General features: G+C 49.1%; 2 protein-coding genes across 2 annotated transcripts in view; one reads left to right on the top strand and one right to left on the bottom strand.

Annotated features, from left to right (window-relative positions):
- The window catches only part of LOC146870049 (transmembrane and coiled-coil domains protein 2-like), a 590,085-nt gene that overhangs the window by 537,430 nt on the left and 30,165 nt on the right, over positions 1–22,490 (bottom strand). The window lies entirely within an intron of this gene.
- Positions 1–22,490, top strand: part of LOC146870050 (uncharacterized) — a 73,801-nt gene that overhangs the window by 39,920 nt on the left and 11,391 nt on the right. The gene's annotated exons all lie outside the window — the stretch shown is intronic.

The raw sequence follows: 22,490 nt of genomic DNA, 5'->3' as shown, positions 1-22,490 counted from the left end.
GGCCAGTGGCCAGGGCAGAGTGCAGAGCATGTCCATGAGAAGCTGCACAGGCAAGGGCAAAACAGCAGTGAACAACAAGGCCAGTTGTCAGGGCAGAGTGAAGAGCATGTCCATGAGAAGCTGCACAGGGAAGGGTCCAACACAGCAGTGAACGGCAAGGCCAGTGGGCATGACAAACTGCAGACTGAGTCCATGAGAAGCTGCACAGGGAATGTGTGCGACTGTACCTTTCCATGGCCAGCAACACAGTCAGGGGGCAACAGTGTGCAGTACAGGCCCACCTGTGTGAGACACAGGTGTGTGAGGGTGACTAACACTCAGACTTGGCTGTCAGGCGGACTGGGAGCTGGCTGTCTCGGGGACTGTCGGGGCACTTAAAGGGGGAGAGAGCGGAACAGCTAAGGTAGAGCTATCAGTGGCTTGGCAAGCTGGAGGGCTGGTTGGACCAGGTGGTGTAGTGGCACGTGGAGGTGGAGTTATGCAGACGGGAGTCACGGTGTGGCTGGGAGATTGTGGAGGGGTGCCCTTGCACTTCTTGGGGATCCTAAATGGCTTGACTGACTTGGGATCAATGGGAAGTGGTGTGGGCACAACAGACACACACACCACCACTGCTGCAGCAGGTGCAGGTGCTGGCAGCCCCTCTGGTGATGTGCTGGACCCAGCGGAACGCTTTGCCTTGCTTCGTCTCTGCCCCCCCTTCCCCTGTTTACTAGGTGTTACCCCTACAGTGCCCTCCAGCCCCTGCTTCACTGGGCTTGGAATGGGAGGCGAGGTGGTTGGTGATACTGCCTTGGAGCCCTTCCTAGGTGTACCCTTGGCATGCACCACCTCCTTGGTGGGCACAGACACTGTACGATTATCTTTGCGCAATGCTTTAGGGGCAGGAGAGTCCTTGGATGGGGATGCCACTGAGGCATGTGTGCCTGAGGTCTGCTGCTTTGCTAATTGTCCATTGGTGTCGCCTGATGGGCTTTTCTCCCTGCGCTCTGGGGTGTCTTTGGTCTCCTGTGGGGATGGTGTCTGCGCACGGGACCGCTTGGGTTGCTGCTGCTGTGTGCTCCATGTACTGTATCGTGACTTTGATGTATGTGGACCGTGGTCACTATCGTCAGACGTGGCCACTGCCCGGGGGGGGGGACAAACGGACTGGAGCTGGACTGTGAGAATGTGCCTGTTGCAGAGCAGACGTCACTGTTGATGACAAAGTATGGACTGTCCGGTGCAGCCCACCCACATCGGAATGTATGCCCTCCAAGAAAGCAAGCACCTGGGCCAATTTCTTGTTGTGGTCAATGAAGGCATTGAAGAGAGCTGTCTGGCCTACACACAGGTGGCACAAAAGGTCCACAGACTCAGCACTGATGGCAGCAGGGGGGACAGGGGCAGCGGCAGTGGTGCCAGGGGTGAAGGACACTCTTCCCCTCTTACTGAGGCGGACACGGGCAGCACCAGAGGAAGTGGCTGGGAGGGTGGGCAATGGCCGCTGTGTGGTGGAAGTCAATGCAGAGTCCCCGTTGCCTGTGCCCTCCAACATGGACGCATCCCTGCTGGCATCGGATGATGTGGTGCTTTGCTTCTCAGGCTAGGACTCCTCCAGCAGACTCCTGTCCCCCTCTGATGCGCTGGTGACACATGTGTCCCTGGGCTCCTGCGCAGCTGTGGTGCTAGTTTCACCCCCACTGGTGTCCGTCTCCTGTCCCTCCGTAACCACAGGTGATGCTGCATGGGAGAGAGAGATGTAGGGTCAGATCAGTCGCAAAAACAGAACAAACATATGCAAGCAATGCATTTCAAAAGTAGAGCTAATCTACATGTTGCACACCACCCTGTGCAATCACATCGTGCCAACTCATTACATAGACTCAAGCAGTGCGTGGAAACTGGAAACTCAGGCATAAGTGAGCCATGTGATGATCACCAGCACAACACCCTGCTTGTGGCTCTGTTCAAACAGACACACAACTAGTTCTGAGCACATCTAGGGACATGATGGGGGCACAGTACTTGTTGCCAATGACAGCACTGGATGGAACAGGAGGGGACAACACAGACCCTGACTACAACATGACAGTCCACAATGGACATTAGACCATGCCACCCACCATGTCATACCTTGGGGACAATAGAATGCTGCACATTGCTGTAAGATGTCTAGCCCTCCCCAATATGGGTGCATGCAATGGACGCATTGATGTACGCACAGTCAGATTGGGCACACTGCTGTTCCCTCCCATGGGATTCCCAAGACTACACCAATGCAGAAGAAACCTGAAGAGCACAACTCAGAATGTAATGTGAAGGCACAGCATCCAAATTTACTTTGCAAGTACAGGTAGGGCAAATGCATGCCAAGGGCACCCAGGCCAGCAACCACTTACATGCCACAGCATCACACTGCCAACATCACAGAGGCCAGCACAGGCTCTGTACACATGCAGCCATTCCCATCTAAACTCAGACTCCCCGAATGCTCACCCCTGGCTTGCTGCTGATGCTCCTTTAAACGTGCATCCAGCTCAGGCTGTGTCACCACCAAGATGCACCCCATTAGTGGTGTCATGCTGCGCCGTGCCAGACGCCCAGTGCGAGGAAGCAGCCCCAGGGTCATCTCCGCCACATTCTTTGCCAGCCGGCTGATGTCGTCCCATCTCTTGTGGCAGTGGATGCGCCGTCGGTTTGAAACCCCCAGGGCTCGCACCTTCGCTGCAATGGCCCTCCACACGGCCTTACGCTGGTGTACCTTGAGCTGCAGGCATGGGAGACAAGAGGGAGAAATGATCAGGGACACAGTGCCATGTACCGACATCTATCAGTATAGCAGCAAGATACAACATCCTCACATATCCAACGATAGGTCAATCAGATACTATAGTACAGCCCACATGAAACCCCTGCATGGGAAAAGCTGATGTTAAAGCATGCAGGTGTGAGGCAGAACACTGTCCCTGCACATCTCACTCACACATACAGGATGCCAGCACTGAAACACCCATATGGCCTGCCCACATCTCGAGTCCATTGTTTGATTGAGCAACACATACATCACATGTCAACCTGTGTTTGTGGGTGAACTCACTGTGTCCAAGACTGCGCAGCCATCAATGTTCCTGTCTTGTGAATAATTGAATGTGTCACGGTGGTCACATGGATGGAGATGAGATCGCAAAATCCAATATGTCAATCACAAGGGTAGTTGTGTGCAAACCACAGTGCTGAGATGGACCATAGCTGGAGTGATATGTGACAAGACTGATGTAAGTTGAGTGAGTTGTCCTTGTCTTTGTAGGCGGGGGACTGTGCAGGCCAGCTGGGCTCACACTGAGATGGACTACAGGGGCACACAAAGCCATCCAGCCAAGCAATCACTGTCCTGATTACAGCATGAACAACCTTCTGTGTCACTGTAGGGCTGACAACACAACACAGGTCACTCATACATACATGTGCATGGAGGGAAAGCTGTGGCATTGGGTACACACACCCTCCCACTGGAGACAGCATGTCAGGCAGTGCATGACACTACCCCACACTCCCAGGCACATACTGCATCAGTTCACTGTATGTGTGGCCCCCTGCCCTACCACACCACTGTTGAAGACTTACCACAACATTTGGGGCACCATATAGCCTTGGGTACTGTGTGAGCACCTCGTACACCAGGACCTCCAGCTCCTCGCTCGTGAAGGGACTGGCACGGATCTTCTCTGTCCTTGCCATCACTGTGGACGTGAGACAACAGCAGGGGAGTTTTGTGGCGAGGGTTCCCAGGCAGCAGTCCCTGGAGGCAGCAGCAGGTGAGGGGTCTCAGGCAGCAGTTCCTGGAGGCAGCAGCAGGTGAGGGGTCTCAGGCAGCAGTCCCTGGAGGCAGCAGCAGGTGATGGGTCTCAGGCAGCAGGCTCTGTGAGCAGTGGCAATGTGAGGCTCACTCCCACATATATAGCCCCCTGGGGTCGTTTCAAAGGTGTCAAACTGCAGCAATTGGTTGTCCTGGTCTGCCTCTTTCAAATGCATCCAATGACCGCCTACGCGGTGGCGGAACACACCTCCCGCGATCTTCAAAATTGCATTATGTCACCACAATCATGGCTCCCATTGGCTGTAAGGGCATGCTCCATGGCGGTGATACAACGCTGGGGCCCGGGGTGCGCTACTGCGATGGTGCATCTTTCAAATGCAGCCAATAACCGCCTCCGCGGTGGCGGAGATCGCCTACCGTGATCTTCAAAATTGCATCATGCCACCGCTATCGAGCTTCGCATTGGCTCTAGGGCGAGCTCTATGGCGGTGTGACAAGAGCAAGAAATTGTAATAGGGAGTCCCTATTGCAAACATATGAAAAGGAAAGAGTTGAGAGCAGTATCTGTGTCACAACATTTAAGACAGCATCGAACCATCTCAGAAAGATAATACAAAAAAACTGGAGAATTTTGAATTCCAACGGGTTGAAACAACTTTGCCCTATTTTTTCCTTCAAAAAAAGTGCAAGCATTAAAGATATGGTGGTTAACACACGCCCTAGATTAGAGAGGGACAACAAAAACGAATGTCGCTATGAACATTTCTTACCTCCTGTGATGGGACACTATGCGTGTGGTTTTTGCAGGGCTTGCCCTCTTTCATTGAATGGCAAAATGGTGGATATAGGGACTAACCACCTCTGGGAGCAGAGGAAACATACGACATGTAACACTGAAAATGTTATTTATCTTAAACGGTGTCCGTGCACTATGCTGTACGTTGGAATGACCACCCGTCGAGTGAAAATCCGCATCTTGGAACATATGAGTACAATAAGATGTGGAAAAACAAACACTAAACTAACAGCTCACTTCCAAGAGAAAAGACATAACGAACAAGATCTGAGGTGGGCAGTATTAGACAAACCATTTATACCACCAAACACAGTCGATATTGCCAGCTTTCTTTTGATCAGAGAACAACGTTGGGTGGATAGGCTAAAAAGTAGTGTTGTGGGTCTAAACGACTCTATTCCGTGGTTCCATCTTTATGGGCTAGGCAAGAAATTAATTAATACAGAGGAAATCAATATGTATTTGTATGCATTTTTATTTAGATATTCTCTGTATAGTGCACAGCATCAGAGTCGTATTATCTATCCCAGTATTGAAAGAGAGAAAGTCATATTATGGTATTGCGAGGTAAGAGATTGCAGCGACTTAAGAATTGTTGGGATAGAGATTTGAGTATCAATCTGGTAAACAGTCCCCCAGTTATTCTTATGGGGTTCTGTTTTAATGCTCAGTATGTTGGATATAAGAACAGACTAGGGGTACTGCTGACGAGTCTTATAATGGGAAGTGAACAATAAAATCTGTAAATGTGGTTAAGTTTACCAGCATTTTGAGGGGTGGGATATAGATTGATTTCCCATAGCCAGGACATCCACTTATTTGTCTTATAATATTAGGGACACTATGTGCACCTTTAAGATGTCTGCCGTTTTCGGTTTTAGACCGAGTGCTCCTTGGTGTCCTTCTTCTCTGTTGCTGGATGAGGCGAGTAAGCTTGCAACGTGAGATTTCGGACGCATCCTATAGCGTGGAGTGGTTCGTAATTCTTTCTCGTCAAACAGCATCTGTTCGCCTTTTAAATAGAAGGCGGTGATCTGCCGTCAGTATCGGCGGTGGACCGGCGTGAGGAGTTGTAGTGACGTGAGTCTTTGAAGTAGTAAGTAAACAACGAATGTGTTGTATGCCATTCGGAGCTTGTAGACTGGGATCACCATCAGAGATCGGGCAGCTAGCTTTGGGTGCCACACGGAACTTTGTACGAGCGCTAGTAATTTGTGGCAAAGATTTGGGATTATTATGGGTAAATCATAATAATGCTGCCGTAACATATGATAAACAGTCGGATGAATACTTCTTTAACTAATCCGAAGGAATATAAATTGGGTATAATGGTGTTATGGTTTTTCGCATCTCCCTTTTCTCTTCGATTTTTAGAGTGTGACAACAAGACCACGGTACCACAATGGTTCCGGGTTTGGAGAATTGCTGATCAACCCTTGTAAGTTTCTGAATACAAGTGGTCTGCACCTTTTAGTAATTAGTATTGGTCCGAGAGAGGAGAGGTGTGTGTCTCTTTAAATCTAAACCTCGTGGTTCGGTGCACCTGAGCGAACTACGATTATAAAAGCGTTCTCATGTTACCTCACAGGTGTATGGTGTGCCTTCGGTATTTGTTTCCAAGTGGTGATGACACAGATAAGAGTTGGTGGTGTACCCCTCTGCTGGTAGGGGAGACATGATATGTCAACTGGTATGATATTTAATAGGAAGTGATAAGAATGCACTTTTGTGGAGTTTGAAAGAAGGGAGTAGAACGATAAACATATGTTCTACTTTTTTCACAGAAATTTGTTCTCTCTCGGAAATTTCCCAGAGTACACGATTGCAGCGACTTTGGCTGCCTTGAGGATACAAGGTAATAACTCCAATTAGGGGTATAGACCAGATAATACGGGACCAACACCCTGACGAATGCCAGAACGACCCAGATGGGCGTGTAACATTGGCTGAAACATGTTGGTATAGGCAGTAGGGATCTAGGGGTCCTTACCTCCCCTAATTTTCCCGAATTCTAATTTTTAATCCTACCAAGGGGTGACATGAAGAAAGAATGATGATAGTTCCCTCTTAGGTAGTTTTAATTGTTTGTGTCTGCACTTTTTGGTCCCTTCTTTAGGGAATACTTTTCCCTGTTATTGTTTCAATTTTTTCGTTTTTTCTGTTGGTTATGTCATTCTTTCTGTACCCTCACCACTAAACTTCACTTCTAAAAATATTGCGCTCCGTCCAGTGTGTTGGTCTGCACCTGGGCGTCAGATGCGGCCCTATGATGAAGCATGACACTGCAAAGTGTGTGAGGGCATTATTAAAATAAGGATTATCTTTTCCTCTTATAATTACTTTGTACTTTGGATAGTGAAGGATAATTATATCTCTGTCGCTGTCTTTTGTCCTGTATAAGGAGTCTTAATGAGCGTAGTTCTTCTCTGTCGAATGAGTTTGGAGCATGCCAACCGCCATTTCCACATGTCTCTATGTCTATGACTATCGCACTTGTGTGAGTGGGGGCGCTGGTGACACACCGCCGGTGCCAGGCGGTAGCTACTGCGATATGGGTGCCATGCATTGACACGAGGTACCGACATTCTGGCGGCGGAGCATGCCAACCGCCATTTCCACATGTCTCCATGCCTATGACTATCGCACTTGTGTGAGTGGGGGTGCTGGTGACACACCGCCGGTGCCAGGCGGTAGCTACCGCGATATGGGTGCCATGCATTGACACAAGGCACCGCCATTCTGGCGGCGAAGCATGCCAACTGCCATTTCCACATGTCTCCATGCCTATGACTGCCGCACTTGTGTGAATGGGGGTGCTGGTGACACACCGCTGGTGCCAGGCGGTAGCTACCCCGATATGGGTGCCATGCATTGACACGAGGCACCGCCATTCTGGCGGAGGCGCATGCAACCGCCATTTCCACATGTCTCCATGCCTATGACTACGGCACTTTTGTGAATGGGGGTGCTGGTGACACACCGCCGGTGCCAGGCGTTAGCTACCGCGATATGGGTGCCATACAATGGCGATGGCCATCTGTCAACCATCAACAGTGCACAGTGTCAACATCTTCAATGGCACATCATTGTGCACACAATGCCAATGTTCAATTTACTCAACCCGCCGGCAGTATTAACACGCATAAAAGTCCCAATAGTCTGTTCTGAATCGGCCCATAAAAGTTTAGGATCATTAGGAGTTATATCATCAAACATTCTAGGCAAAAATCCTATTTTGCCTGGACTCACGGAAGCTCCATCAACAAGACAGTTCAAAACCCAGACAGGAAACAAATCTCCCAAACCAGGACCATCAATAACGTTACTCTTCTGGAACATAGCAGGCTTACGCCCTAAAGTAGATAATGGTACTGGCCCAACACTTTTCCATCAATCAAAAATAATCAAAAATCTGCCTCCAAGAGACATGGACTACCAATGTAATACACCTGGTAGGTTATAAAACCTACTTCTCACCTGCGGTTCCTACAGTTTCTGGTAGAGCGAAGGGCGGTTTAACCATTTATATCACAAACTTATCAGGAAACCTTCAAATAACTACAGTTACTCTTGAGGCCTATTTCCAAATATTGAGTATTCGCTTTGGTAAAGGGGAATCGGTACTTTTGGTTAATTTTTATAACAACTTAAAGGAGCCCGAACTACTGGTGGTTCTGCGACAGATCTGCGACAGATCTGCCTCCAACTAACAACACTGATTAAGGCATCCTTTACGGGTGCTACCATCATTTGGGGAGGGGATTTTAACCTACATCCGTGTAAAATAAACAACAGGATTCTGTGTGGACTAATAGATGAGCAAGAGGAACCAATCTTTCATTTTTCGCATTCTGGCCCGGGCGCTATGTTAAATGAAATATTAATTGATATGGATCTCGTGATTGCCAATAAAAGGAACCCTGAAACTCAGTGGCCGGATGCAACATTCATAGGTAGAGATAGCCATTCTATCATTGACTTTATTTTAATATCAAATTTGGCGGGTAATCGGGTAAAGGAATTCGATACACATATCACCGTAATAAGCGACCACTGTGCCCTGACCGTAACACTTACTCCACTATATGAACATCGAATCCAAACCTTATCCAGCGCATTAAGACAAAATTCTCTCTATTTGGATAAACTTAATGGATACTCCTTGAAATGGGAAAAAGTGTATTCGGTAGAAATTATACATAAAATAATTAAAGAGGTCCCTCATGCCATTGTAAAATGCTTAGATTTGCACACTACGGATCGTGAACTCCTGGCCCACTTTGGGGAGATTCTGAAAGCAATTAACAATGCCTTGTTTGTGAAATCACAAAAAAAAAACAGCCGAAAAAAGTAGGATGGTTTAATCATAGATGTACAGTAGCACATTCCAAATTAAAAAAAGCATTGCAAAAAACAGACAGGGCGCCGCAGGAAATAACAACTTTGAGGAGAGAATATAACTCAGCCTTAAAAGATAGGAAAGCTGAACTTAAATTGGATCTATGGGTGCAACTCCAGAAAAGCAGTAAAAACAAAAATAGCTCTGCTTTTTGGACCGTAGTTAAATCCCCCTTTCTTTTGAATTCCAAAGACTCTCCTACTATTGAGGTGGCAATTGATGCGGGGGCTTGGGTAGAGCATTTTTCAAAGATCTTTGCAAACTATCCTGGGGAAGGGGACAGCCAAGATCCTGCAACTCTTATCACCTCCAGGAACATCTTATCTCCTAAATATTGGTATAACCATGGAAGAGGTATTACCAGCATTAAAAGCCAGCAAAAATGGTAAGGCTCCGGGCCCGGATGGGGTCCCAATAGACCTATTTAAATCTAATCTAGGACTTTGGGCCCCTATTCTGACAAGAGTATTGAACGCGGCATGTGGGGTGGGACTAATAGATTCGTGGTCCAAAACAATCATGGTCCCCATCTTTAAGAAAGGGGATCGTCAAGATGTAACAGGCTATCGATCAATCTCACTATTGGATTCCGTGGGCAAAATGGTGGGGAGGATTATCCTAGAACGCCTTCAAGGCTGGGCTGAGGACGGACAGATCCTATCGGATATCCAGTTTGGGTTCCGGGAGGGCCTAGGGACAGTCGATCAGGCCTTATACCTGACATTGTTGCTGGCAAAATATGTATCTGCAAAGGGAGGCAGTGTCTACATGGTAATTGTGGACCTGTCTGCGGCCTTTGACTGTGTCAGTCACACGAAACTATGGTCCATATTACGGTATATGGGAGTAGATATATCTCTTCTAAATTTCCTACGTGAACTGTACTCCAACGCATCAGCTAGGGTAAGGTTTGGGGTAAATGGAGAATTAACTGCGTCGTTCAAGGTAGAGAGAGGAGTTAGACAGGGTTGTGTCCTGGCCCCCTTTCTCTTTACGCTCTATACTAATGGCTTGGAGAGAGCCATGTTGAAAGGGAGTCAGGACCTCCCATGCGTAAAAGATCGCCAGATTCCGGCCCTACTCTACGCGGACGACGCAGTGATATTGGCCAGAACCCCGATCGAGCTACAAAGGGCACTGAACAGATATTCCGATTTTATGGGTAACCTAGATCTACGAATAAATATTAAAAAAACTTTTGTTATGATTTCTGGCCCTGGTAAAAAAAGGATAAAGGAAATTTGTCTGAATCAGGAGAAACTTGCTACTACAACTCAATACCCATACTTGGGAATTATCATTGATCGCAAACTAAATTGGAATGCAGCTATTGAATCTAGAAAGTTCCAGCTTGTAAGAACTACCAGGGCTCTTGTCAATTTTGCCACAAAATTGGGAAAGAGACGCCATGTAGAACTCTTAAAAATATATATAGCCAAATGCCAATCTGTAGCGCTATATGGGGCTGGTGTGTGGGGGCACGTAAAAACAAACTCCTTGCAAGTGATAGAGAACGCCTTTTTGAGATACCTCCTATCCCTCCCTAGGAGTGCATCGACTTTCTCATGTCACTTGGAATTGGGGATTGCTCACATATCAGATCTAGCCAGAATACAACCTCTCTTGCTCTGGCACCGTAAATGGTCCTCGGATAAGAATATATTCACACAACAAATTATCCGAGACTGTATGGAGCTGGATTCTGTAACCAAGATTGGCTGGTTAACCCACATAAAAACTTTCCTAACTGATCTAGGTATGGAAAAGTACTATCTGGTTCCAACCTCGATTCGATCGGTACCTAGAAAAACATTGAAAATGGTGTCCCTTAGCCATCTTGAAGAATTACGGACTGCTAAAGAAGTGTCAAAATTAACAGTACAACAAAGTATGGCCGTGCAAACTACTTTTAGCATTCAGCCATATCTAACCTATGATTTCACCATCTTTGAGAGATTCCTTTTGGTTAGATTTAGGTTGAACATGTTCCACCGTCTGGTAGCTTTTCCAACAAGCAACAACTGGGACAAGGTTTTACCTTGTTGTCCCTGTGATTATAGCTCTAGACAGGCAACAATCCATACAGTCTTCTTTTGTCAATTCTATAGGGACCATAGAAAAATATGGCTAATACCGCTTTTAAAACTTACGGGCATCAGAAGGTGCCGTCCGGTAGGCCTGGGCAAAAATTTCGTTCTGTTCGCGGAAATTGCGATAATTTGGCATTTTCGTGTTCCGCGGAGAGCACGAAAATGTCAAAATTTCCGCTTTCCGCAGCTTGGCGATAATTTGTTTCTTGCTCGCGCTGTAAAATAATACATTCTCGCGCGCGCGCGATCGCCTTACCTGAATCCCTGCGTTCGCCGACAAGTTTTCTTGATCCGGTCGCGTTCTCCATGAGATGTTGGATTGTTTTTAGCCATTTGCGCTGTCTCGCGACAGTTCGCGCCCGCAGTGACGTCATGCGTCGCGCGATCACGTCTTTCTTCTCGCGATCATGCACCGCGAGACAACTCAAAACAAGATGGCCGCGCCCGCGAGCAACCACATGGGTAAGTTGGCGACCCGCAACCATGCAGAAAATCTCGCGAACATGCGGGGAAAAAAATTCCGCATCTTCGCGATATTTCCGCTTGTTTGCGATAATTTTAAACATTTTCGCGATAATTTGCGTAAGTGGATTTCGCAAATTCCGCCCACCCCTACCGTCCGGCATTATTGTCCCTACAGCAACTGGGTAAGGAATGGATAGCAAGGCTTATTGTTAAGTTTTTTAAAAGTATTTTTCGACACCGATTGAACTTTGAATTTTACGGCTATTGACTCTGGGACCTGATTTTTCAAAATCTGAACCTGAATAAATAAACTTGTCTCTCTAAACTAATGATCTGTAATATTACAGAGACACCTTAGAGCATGATAACAGCATTTTATAATGGATTTTTATGGGTTTTTTTCTTTTTTTTTTCTAATACTTTTTCAAATTGTTAAACTAGTAGCGGATACTAATGTACAATATGAGATGTACCTGTTTTCATTTTATGTAACTGCTTTTATGGTTTTTAAATTGACAAAAGCCGAATAAAGTAATTTTCAAGTTTCAAGTTACTCCACTGATGGCTACACATGCCATGTTTGTGTGTGTGTAACGTAGATTTGTCTGTACCCACTCACATTTCACTTAAGGATTTGATGTTGGTGTAGGCAGTACAGTGTAGTCCTGGACTGTACAATGTGTACACATGTCAATGTGTTGAGGTCCAGTGACAATCACAGCAATGCTCGTCTCGATGAATGTTGATCTATTTAGCATTACCTCTCATGTCTGCTCATGAACACATTCATCATTCCGGCGCCAACTGTGGTCATTGTGTGGTGGATGTGTGCAAGGTTGTAATGACGCATTAAAGTGTGACCGGTACAGCAGCTAGGTATGAGACAGTGGTTTTGATTTGTTACACATATGCTGGATGCTAGACTCCCAGGTATGCACATGTGTACTGTGGCCATATCCCTATGTGCATTCACATAGCCAAAGTGGTGTTTGAGGTACCTGTCTTGTGTAAGTTGACACGTGTGCCCTTTGTGTAGCTGAAGGTGTCCCTCCATGTAAGCTGGTCTGCTAGTCACTATAGATGTCAGTCATTGTTGTCATTGTGTCATCCAAAACATGATATGCTGTGCACATCTCATGATGTATTGTATTGACATGTGCCCACTATCATCTCCAATAGGAGGAGGCCAAATTTGACTCGTCACTTGACGGTGCTGGAGGACATGGAGGATGTTGCGATCATACGCAAATGCCACCTGGACAGAGCCACCCTGAAAACCCTTTGTGATCTGTTGGAGCCCCACCTGCAGCCACGCAGGACATATGCAACAGCTTTCAGCCCTACTTATAAGGTGATGGCAGCCCTGCATTTTTTTGCCACAGGATCGTTCCAGGAGACTGTGGCCAGCGCTGGTGGGATGTCACAACCGATGTTCAGCATGGTGCTGCGTGATGTACTGTCTGCCATGATGCTATACAAGGACAGATACATCCATTTCCCCAGGGGTGCTGAATTGCCAGCTGTGAAGGGAAACTTCTATCCCCTTGGACACATCCCCAATGTTGTTGGGGCCATTGATTGCACCCATGTTGCTCTTGTGCCACCACAGGCAAGAGAACACATTTACGGCAATCGCAAGCATTACCACTCCATCAATGTGCAGGTGGTGTGCCTGGCAGATATGACCATCTCGCAGGTGTGTGCAAAATTCCCAGGCTTGGCCCATGACTCCTACATCCTGCGGAACAGCATAGTGCCCCAGCTGATGGCTAATCTTCTTCCAGAGCGTGCATGGATTGTGGGTGAGTATGCCTAGTCGTGTGGCGTGCTGTGTGTGTGACCTGCTCTCCTGAGACTCTGCGACGTTGCAATGTCTATTTGTGTTTGTCATACCTAGGTGACTCTGCATATCCCAACCGTCCCTGGTTGCTGAGCCCACTGCGGAATCCAAGGTCCCCGGCTGCAGTCCGCTACAATGAGGCCCATGGGAGGACACGTCGTGTGGTGGAGCGTACTTTTGGCCTGCTCAAGTCACGTTTCCGGTGCCTGGACAACACCGGAGGTGCACTGGCATAGTCGCCCGGGAAGGTGTGTCAGATTGTTGTGGCATGCTGCATGCTCCACAACCTAGCCATTCGCAAGGAGATTCCCCAGCTCCTGGATGATGGTGAGGACCCAAGGCGCCAGCCTGCATACCAAGCCGTGTCCAGTGATGAGGACAGTGGAGAGGAGGAAGGTGTTGACCTGCATGAACAGCTCGTCGCCCGCTACTTCACTTGACGGTGGTTGTCAATGTGCAACATACCCATTGTCTGATGATATTGCTGTTGTCGTGAAGGGGCATGTGAGAATTGTAGCATCAGCCAGTTGTAGACTCAGTGGTGGTTGGAAATGTTTCTAGGACATGTCATTTGGGATCATCAACAGGACGTGTATGTTGACACATGGGGGCTATTGTGACATGTGCATTTTGGGTTATCCTGGTATTAGGGCTTGTGTGACGTCTGTGATGCCACACCCAGACCAGTGACAGTTGTTCTGTTGTGTTTCCCTAGGTGCCATGTTGAAGACTGTACACCCTGCAATAAAGACGGAGCAGACACAACAGCATGTGTGTGAGGATATTTTATTTACTATGGTGAGATGTGAGGGGGTGTACATTTCCACTGGGGGGGGGGCAGTGAGTTGACAGTCGTGGTAGATGAGATGGTCGAGTAGTCACCACATTGCTGTGGTGACCCAGTCCAACAGACAGATGCCATTCACAAGGCAGTGTGGGGAAGGACAGTCCAAAGTGTCAATGCAGTGGTGGAGAGGTTTGCCATCATGGTTGGCTCCGTGACTGGCGTCTGGCAGGTGCTTGGCCTCCAGATACTCCAAGGGTCTTCTTGGGACGGCCCCTTCGTCATTTGGCAGGGGGGGCCCTGCTGCAGGGCCAGTGGGGTCTGAGGACTCACCCCTCTCTGTGGGCGCAGGATGGTGAACTGTCATTGTACAGCCCACCAGAGGGAGGCGGAGGTGTTGTCTGGGGCACGTGCCTGTCCCTCAGTACCGCCACTTGCTGGCCCAAGAGGTCCACGATGTGTCCCATGTGTCTGTCGATGGACCTCATCAGCAGGATGAGCTCATGCAACAGATCGTCCGACTGGGCTGTTCGTCCCTGGGCCTGTTCGTATGTGCCCAGGACTCTGGTGATGTGTTCCAGGGAGTGGGTCCCAGCCTCCTGGTGTCCCTGGGTGACACTGTCCCTCCCACCTGCTCTGCTGCCACAGACCTGTTGCCTCACCACTGTGGGCACCCACATCCTCTCCCTGCCCTCCTCCATGGGTGGTGTGTGCTGGGCATCCTCTGGGACAGGGAGGGTGTTGCAGGCAGCACTGGTGGTGGTGGTGTTGGTGGTGACGCTGGCCGCACAGGCCGTGACAGCAGAGGTCTGCTGTGGAGTTGTTGTTGCCTCAGATGTGGTGGGGGGACGCTGGGGTCTTGGGACCTGTTGCTCCCTGGCACACCAGATGGGCCGGCCTCGAGCTCATCATCCACGGAATCCTGGGAGTCATCATCCGAGAGTCCTTGTACCGGGGGTGGAGACTGGCTCTGCAGGTTGCTGGTGTTGTCCTCCGCAGTGAGTTCTTGGTCACCTGTGGGTCAGATGTGAAATGGTCATTGCAGTGCACCCGGCTAGCTTTGTGTTAGCTGTTTGTCATTCACTTTTTGTACACTGCGCAATTGACAGATCATCACATTGTTGACTGTGTGCAGTACTGTGCTTCCTGACATGATGCAGTGGTACAAACATTACTTGTCCATGGTGCAAGGTGTCAAGGCATACCATGCGAACTGTGTACAATTGAGGTCTACTGGGACTTGTTGCCATCTAGGGCCTGGCACAACATGTGTTTAATTATGGACTCATGGTTTATTTGTCTGACCTAGCAGACGTCACATCTGGCCATGGACTGGCCATTGTCATCTCCTGCATCCCTTTGTCCTGTCATGTGCATATCTTGATTTGTGCCACCACACATGCTTTCATATTTTTAGAATGGTCCTTGTTGCACTTGCCCCATGCTGATGCACATGTAACTAGTTGCTGTTCATGAATGTGCCCAGGCTTTCTTCTACTTGTGCATTGGTGTGTCACACTTTGGTGGTTGTGACAGTTTCCTTAGCTTACCTGTGTGCACACTGTGCTTGGCAATGGGGTAGGTATGCCTCTTTGTGCAATGAGAGGGCTGGTGTTGTCATATGGCACCATTTAATTTGTGAAAAATGGGTGGGTGCACGTACTGGCTACCTACCTGTAAGTTTGTTTGGTGTACTGCAATGGCTTCCAACTGCTCCTGGGTGGGGTGGGGGAGGGCTCCATCCTGCTGAGGTGTGGGACAGAGGGAATGTTGGTAGTAGTAGTGCAGCCCTCCCAGACACAAACACCCTCCCAGGGAAGAAGGCTAACTACCTGTAAATTTGATGCGGGTTGTGTAATGGCTGACACATGCTTCTGGGTGGGGTGGTGGGAGGGCTCTATCCTGCTCAGGTGTGGGACAGGGGGCATGGTGGGAGTACTGGTGCAGCCCCCTCACCCCCAGACACCCTCATTGTGAAGATGGCTACCTACCTGTAAGTTTGTTTGGTGTACTGCAATGGCTTCCAACTGCTCCTGGGTGGGGTGGGGGAGGGCTCCATCCTGCTGAGGTGTGGGACAGAGGGAATGTTGGGAGTAGTAGTGCCGCCCTCCCAGACACAAACACCCTCCCAGGGAAGATGGCTACCTACCTGTAAGTTTGAAGCGGGTCGAGTAATGGCTGACACATGCTTCTGGGTGGGGTGGTAGGAGGGCTCTATCTTGCTCAGGTGTGTGACAGGGGGCATGGTGGAAGTAGTGGTGCAGGCCCCCCACCCCCAGACACCCTCATTGTGAAGATGGCTATTTACCTGCAAGTTTGTTTGGTGTACTGCAATGGCTTCCAACTGCTCCTGGGTGGGGTGGGGAAGGGCTTGATCCTGCTGAGGTGTGGGACAGAGGGAATGTTGGGAGTAGTAGTGCAGGCCCTTCCCCCAGACACCCTCATTGTGTAGATGGCTACCTACCTGTAAGTTTGTTTGGTGTACTGTAATGGCTTCCAACTGCTCCTGGGTGGGGTGGGGGAGGGCTCCATCCTGCTGAGGTGTGGGACAGAGGGAATGTTGGGAGTAGTAGTGCAGCCCTCCCAGACACAAACACCATCCCAGGGAAGATGGCTACCTACCTCTAAGTTTGAAGCAGGTTGTGTAATGGCTGACACATGCTTCTGGGTGGGGTGGTGGGAGGGCTTCATCTTGCTCAGGTGTGGGACATGGGGCATGGTGGGAGTAGTGGTGCAAGCCCCCCACCCCCAGACACCCTCATTGTGAAGATGGCTACCTACCTGTAAGTTTGTTTGGTGTACTGCAGTGGCTTCCAACTGCTCCTGGTTGGGGTGGGGGAGGGCTTGATCCTACTGAGGTGTGGGACAGAGGGAATGTTGGGAGTAGTAGTGCAGCCCTCCCAGACACAAACACCCTCCCAGGGAAGATGGCTACCTACCTGTAAGTTTGATGCGGGTTGTGTAATGGCTGACACATGCTTCTGGGTGGGGTGGTGGGAGGGCTCCATCCTGCTCAGGTGTGGGACAGGGGGCATGATGGGAGTAGTGGTGCAGGCCCCCCACCCCCAGACACCCTCATTGTGAAGATGGCTACCTACCTGTAAGTTTGTTTGGTGTACTGCAATGGCTTCCAACTGCTCCTGGGTGGGGTGGGGGAGGGATCCATCCTGCTCAGGTGTGGGCCAGGGGGCCTGGTGGTTGTTGTAGGGCTGTCTGCCTGTACACATGCCCCCATGGTTATGTTGTTAGATATGTTTGGGGTAAATGGGAGTGGGTGAATGTTGGATCTCTGAGCTATGTTTTTGTGAGTGTGTGGTGCAGATGGATGGTATGTGTCCTAGGTGGTGTAGCTTTGTAGTTGTGCAAGGCAGTACATTTCAGAGTGGCAGTAGTCATTTGTTTGTACTTACCAGCCTCCACTCCCCCGGCTACACCTGTAAGACTCTCTGGATGCAGTATGGCAAGCACCTTCTCCTCCCATTGTGTGAATGGTTTTGATGGAATGGGAGGGCCACCGCCAGTCCTCTGAGCCAGCTCACGGTTCTTGCTCCTCCTCTCCTTGACCACCCTCTTCAGATCATGCCACCGCTTCATGATCGCCTTTTTTGATCTTGGTGTGGTCCCTACTGCATTGACCCTTTGGACTATTCTAGCCCACATTTGTGTCCTTGTGGCTAATGGTGTCTGTTGGACCAGGGTACCAAAAAGCTGTGGTTCCACTCTGACTATCTCATCTACCATGACCTTCAACTCACTCTCAGTGAATTTGGGCACTTTCTGTGTGGCCATGGTGTGTGGTGTGCAAAGTGATTGTGGGTGCAGGAGTGTGAGTGGTGGTTGTGGTTGTGCTGTGTATGGTGTGTGTTGTGCAGGGGGTTAGTTGTGCTGGTTTGGAGGTGGTGGTGGTGCTGTGTGTGATGTGGCTGGTGATATTGTGTCCTTTGCCTCTCCTAGCAGCTGGGGTATGTGTCCCTTCTCGCCTGGAGTTTTGCAAGGGATTGTGGTCAGGGAAGGGGCTGGTTTAATACACAGCTATGTGGGTGTGTCCAATTGGGGTGTTGCTGACAGGTGTGTTGGCCTGGGATTTGTTTTTTTCATTTTGCCATGTGGTTGTGTCATTGGGGTGTGTTTTGTGTATTTGGGAGGCATGTCTAGTTTTCTGTGCGCACTTTCTGGCCTTCTTGTGGGGTTTTGGCTTCGTCCGCCATATTTTTGACCGTTCGTCCACCGCGGTGGCTGTGCTGCAGCTCTTCCACTGGCTCTCCCATTCATCCCTTTGTGCGACCGCGGCGGTCGGAGACGGCGGTACGTACCGCGGGATCGTCGGGGATATACTAATTTCTGGGGCGGTGTCTCCACTATACTTGCGGCGGGTTGCTTTTCCGCCACGGACGGATTTTGGCCATCTCCACCCGCTACGGGTGGTTATTCTGGGCTTCGTACCGCCACGGTCAGATTTTTTGGGCGGTTAATGCTAATTTGGCTGCCGGTTTACCCACGGGGCCGGCGGGCAGTTGTTTTCCGCTTCCATGGCGGTTGGGGTGTTTTTCCGCCCTACATCCTAATGGACCTCTAAGAGTCTTAGGTTATAAATAAAAGTGCAGGGTTATCAGCCTGTCCAAAGGTAAAAATATATATTTCTTCAGGCTTGGTTTAAGCTTGATCCTTCCTTCCAATCAATAGGTTATGGTATTCATGAATGGTCTGTTTGTAGGCTTCAGGTGAGACTTGATCATAATCTCCTGAATTGTCTATTTGAGTGTATGCTTCACTCAGATGGCCCTAGGGGCTCAGGGTGCTCCCATCCTAACCCCCAATGCAACCTTTCTGTCTTTCTTTCTCAGGACCCAAATCCGAAGAGCCCATGATTCTAGCGACAGAGTCTGCAGTATCCAGGCCGCTCTGGATTACTTGACGTGCAGCCGCCTGAGTGTCCGATAGCACCTCATTAAAGTTCTGTCTATCCTCCTCTGACAATTTAGGGGCCAGTTGTTTCGCTGAATCCTTTAGAGCATGGCTATATCGGCCCAAAAGACAGGTGGCATTTGTCGATTTGAAAGCCATACTGGCAGAAAGGAAGACTTTCTTGGCTGACTGGTGTAGTTTTTTTAGCATCCCTGTCACTAGGGACTTGGGGAAAGGCACCTGAAGATCTTTTAGAACAGGCAGCCTGAACCACCAGACTCTCCGGAGATGGATGGGAAGTAAGAAAGTCTGGGTCCCCTGGAGCCGCCCTATATCTTCTTGCAGCAACCTTAGAGACCGCAGGAGCAGAGAAGGGCTTACGCCATACTTCCATGACCGGTTCAATAATGGCGTCATTAAACGGAAGCAAAGGTTCCGAAACAGAGGAAGGAGAATGTAAAACCTCTGTGAGGATGTTCGGTTTCAACTCAGCAGATGGTAACTGCAGATCCAAAAGCTCAGCCGCTTTTTAAATAACTGAGTGGTAGGGAGCCACATCTTTTGAAGGAGTATCAGCCAGAGGAGTAATCTCCCACTCAGGTGACATGTCCAGGCCACTAGCCTCTTTCAACTCCTCAAACAGATCATCAGATTCCATGAGCTCACCTTCTTCCACCTCCTCCATCTGGTACCTTTGTTCTTCTAGTACCCTTTGAGCTTCCCTCCTGAATCTGATTCTCACAACAGGAGTCGGCGGCGCCGTAACCGAATCCAACAGCGCCGGCGAAGATGGAAGCGGCGTCGATCTCCTCGGCGCCGGTAAATGCCAAGATGGCGTCGCCGGGAAAAATGGCATAAAGGGAGCTTTAGGGTAAGCTTGAGGAACTCCCAAGTTGAACGCCATTGGACCCATGGGACCCGAAGGTGCTCCAGAGGGGTACAAAGCTCTAGTAAAGACCCCATACATCGCATTTAAATAATGCGTCGGATCTTGACCTGGGCCTGGAAAGGAAGGATATGGCTCAGGCTGAGGCATCACCGGACTCTGGCCGATCGGTGCCGACGGTGGAACCAGCGCAGTCGAAGACTCGTCCGGAGCCGGAACTTCCTCAACTGGAACCGGAGATGGAGCCGGAGCCGGAGAATGCTCCGGTGAAGCTGCAGGTGAGGTCAGGCCAACAGGAGAATCAGGAAGAGAGACAGGAGAAGGAGACACAAAGTCCTTACGACGTCGAGAAAGTGAGGTCGATCTGGGAGCCGCATCCCTGTCCGAACGATGTCGAGAGCCATGCCTCTTCTTTTTCTTGTGTTTCTTGGATTTTGAAGCATGCCCGACGTCGACTTCAACGCTGACCTCAATCTCCACCTCGATCTTGACCTTCTTCGACCTCTCTTCTCCTTTTTCATTCAATGAATAACTTGGCCTCCCTTTCCTTCAGAGCCTTTGTGCTCATCTTGCGGCAGCAAGAACATCCCTCGACATCATGATCCGATGAAAGGCACCAGACATAGTACTCGTGCGGATCCGTAATCGACATGTGCTTACCGCACTCCCTGCAAGGCTTAAACCCGGACTTTTCAGTTGACATTTTCCAACTGCAAACAAGAAGAAAGAGAGATACCAGCAGGAAAACAAAGTAACCAGCTAAAGCTACAGAGAGAGTCCCCGAAAACCGTTAGCGTCGACGGCACGGAAAAAAGGGAACTGACGTCATCACGCCGACGAGGTCTTCTTATGGATCCAGTGATGTCAGCGGAGTCGCGAGCGGAGCCGTGTCTCTGTGACGTCGTCTTCGACCTCATCGGCGTGTAGTGCTACAAAAGATTCCGAATGTTGCTGGCGCAGGGGATATTCACAAGGTGAGGAATCCACTGGCAGATGTATCCATCAGAATCCCAATGCAGCCTTTCTGTCTTTCTTTCTCAGGACCCAAATCCTTACGACTGCAACATTTTCCTCAGTGCTGCGGTCAGACAATCAAATCATTTAGTATTGTGGTACTGATACTGTGGTGCCAAAATGACAGACAGGGGTCTGCAGGCCAGTTAGATAGGTTAATTATTTTTTTTGTTTTGATGGAGCCCCCCAGGATCAACCATTCAGATACCTAATGTTTCTGAGCATTACTCCCTTTTAATACCCAATCTTACCCACTCTTTAAACATCAGTTTCTCAAAAACAGTTTAACAGATTTACCCCACATTACAGAAAGCAAATTTTCTGGGAAATGTTCTAACTTTTGCCAAATTTAGTGTATTTCCATTCTGCTGTTTTCTGAATAGAATTGTACCTTCGAAACACCGTTTTTTCTTGCCTCTCCCACCCCCAAGCTTGAGGGATCAGAGCAAAACTTGCCAAGTTGTATGAAGTTTTGTTTTGAAAGGGTTTGTGAAGATTTATAAAATGGTGCTAGAGGTATTAAAGAAACAAAAAATGCCCTTCCTATGGAAACTTAGATATAACTATAACTACACTCTGGTGCCCGCTACTGTGTAATATATTTATTTCCAATTATAAATCTTTCAGAGTGCAATACATGAATTAAAGTGATGATAATCAGCCTATTATTACTGCTGATAGGGCTAGCAATGTTCCTTTATGTCCTTTTTATGTCTCGGCTGCGAAAGGCTGCGCTTGCGCAGTCTCGCTCCGAGATTTAATGAGTTTGAGTGACTTTGAGAAGAGGGGCTTGCACCCGCCCCTCTTCTCTCCTGTTCTCCATTGGCTGGCCTCTTAAATGCTGGCCAGCCACTGGAGAAGAGGTCCAGTCACTCCGTTGAAGCCCCGTCCTTTTCGCATCGGGGGGCGTGTTTTTTGCGAGAAGTCTCAGGGAGGAGACAACAGCAAAACACGCCCCCCAATCCGAAAAGGACACTCCCTTTCTCCGAGGCATTTTCTGCTGTGCCTCGGAGAAAGGCGGTGGTGTCCCGGCGTTGCTCCCTCGCCTGATCTCCTTGTTTAGGACTTGTGCCCTGCGGTTGTCACGCTCGGCAAGGTGGGTGCACATACTGTACCATTCTTAACCACAGAGCCATGCTCTGTCTCAGTCGTGACACGAAAAAACCTCCAGCGGACGTGCGTGAGCTCTGTGCGTGCTGAGGTATTGGCAGATTGGTGAATCCGAAGTAGGGGTGTACGGTCTACAGAGCATACAAGGAACGTCTCTGTCCCAAGAGAAAGGATTTGCGTACTTTCTTCGAAGTATTAAAGCTTCTCCTTTTTAAACCTGGAAAAATGGCATGCCTGCATTGCTCCTCAGTGGGGTATTTGGAAAGTGGAGGTGTGCGTGTATACACGCCCAGTCATCTCTGAACGTTCCTATTTTATTCTGAAAGCTAGTGTGTCTTCTGTTAGGGCATATGGATGCATTCTGAAAGCTAGCTGCCACACTCACAGTTTTGGACAGCAACC

Source organism: Triturus cristatus, chromosome 1_1 (assembly GCF_964204655.1).
Source record: "Triturus cristatus chromosome 1_1, aTriCri1.1, whole genome shotgun sequence".
NCBI classification, from domain to species: Eukaryota; Metazoa; Chordata; class Amphibia; order Caudata; family Salamandridae; genus Triturus; species Triturus cristatus.
The sequence above is the reverse complement of the archived record's forward strand: the minus strand, read 5'-3'. Positions and strand labels throughout refer to the sequence as shown.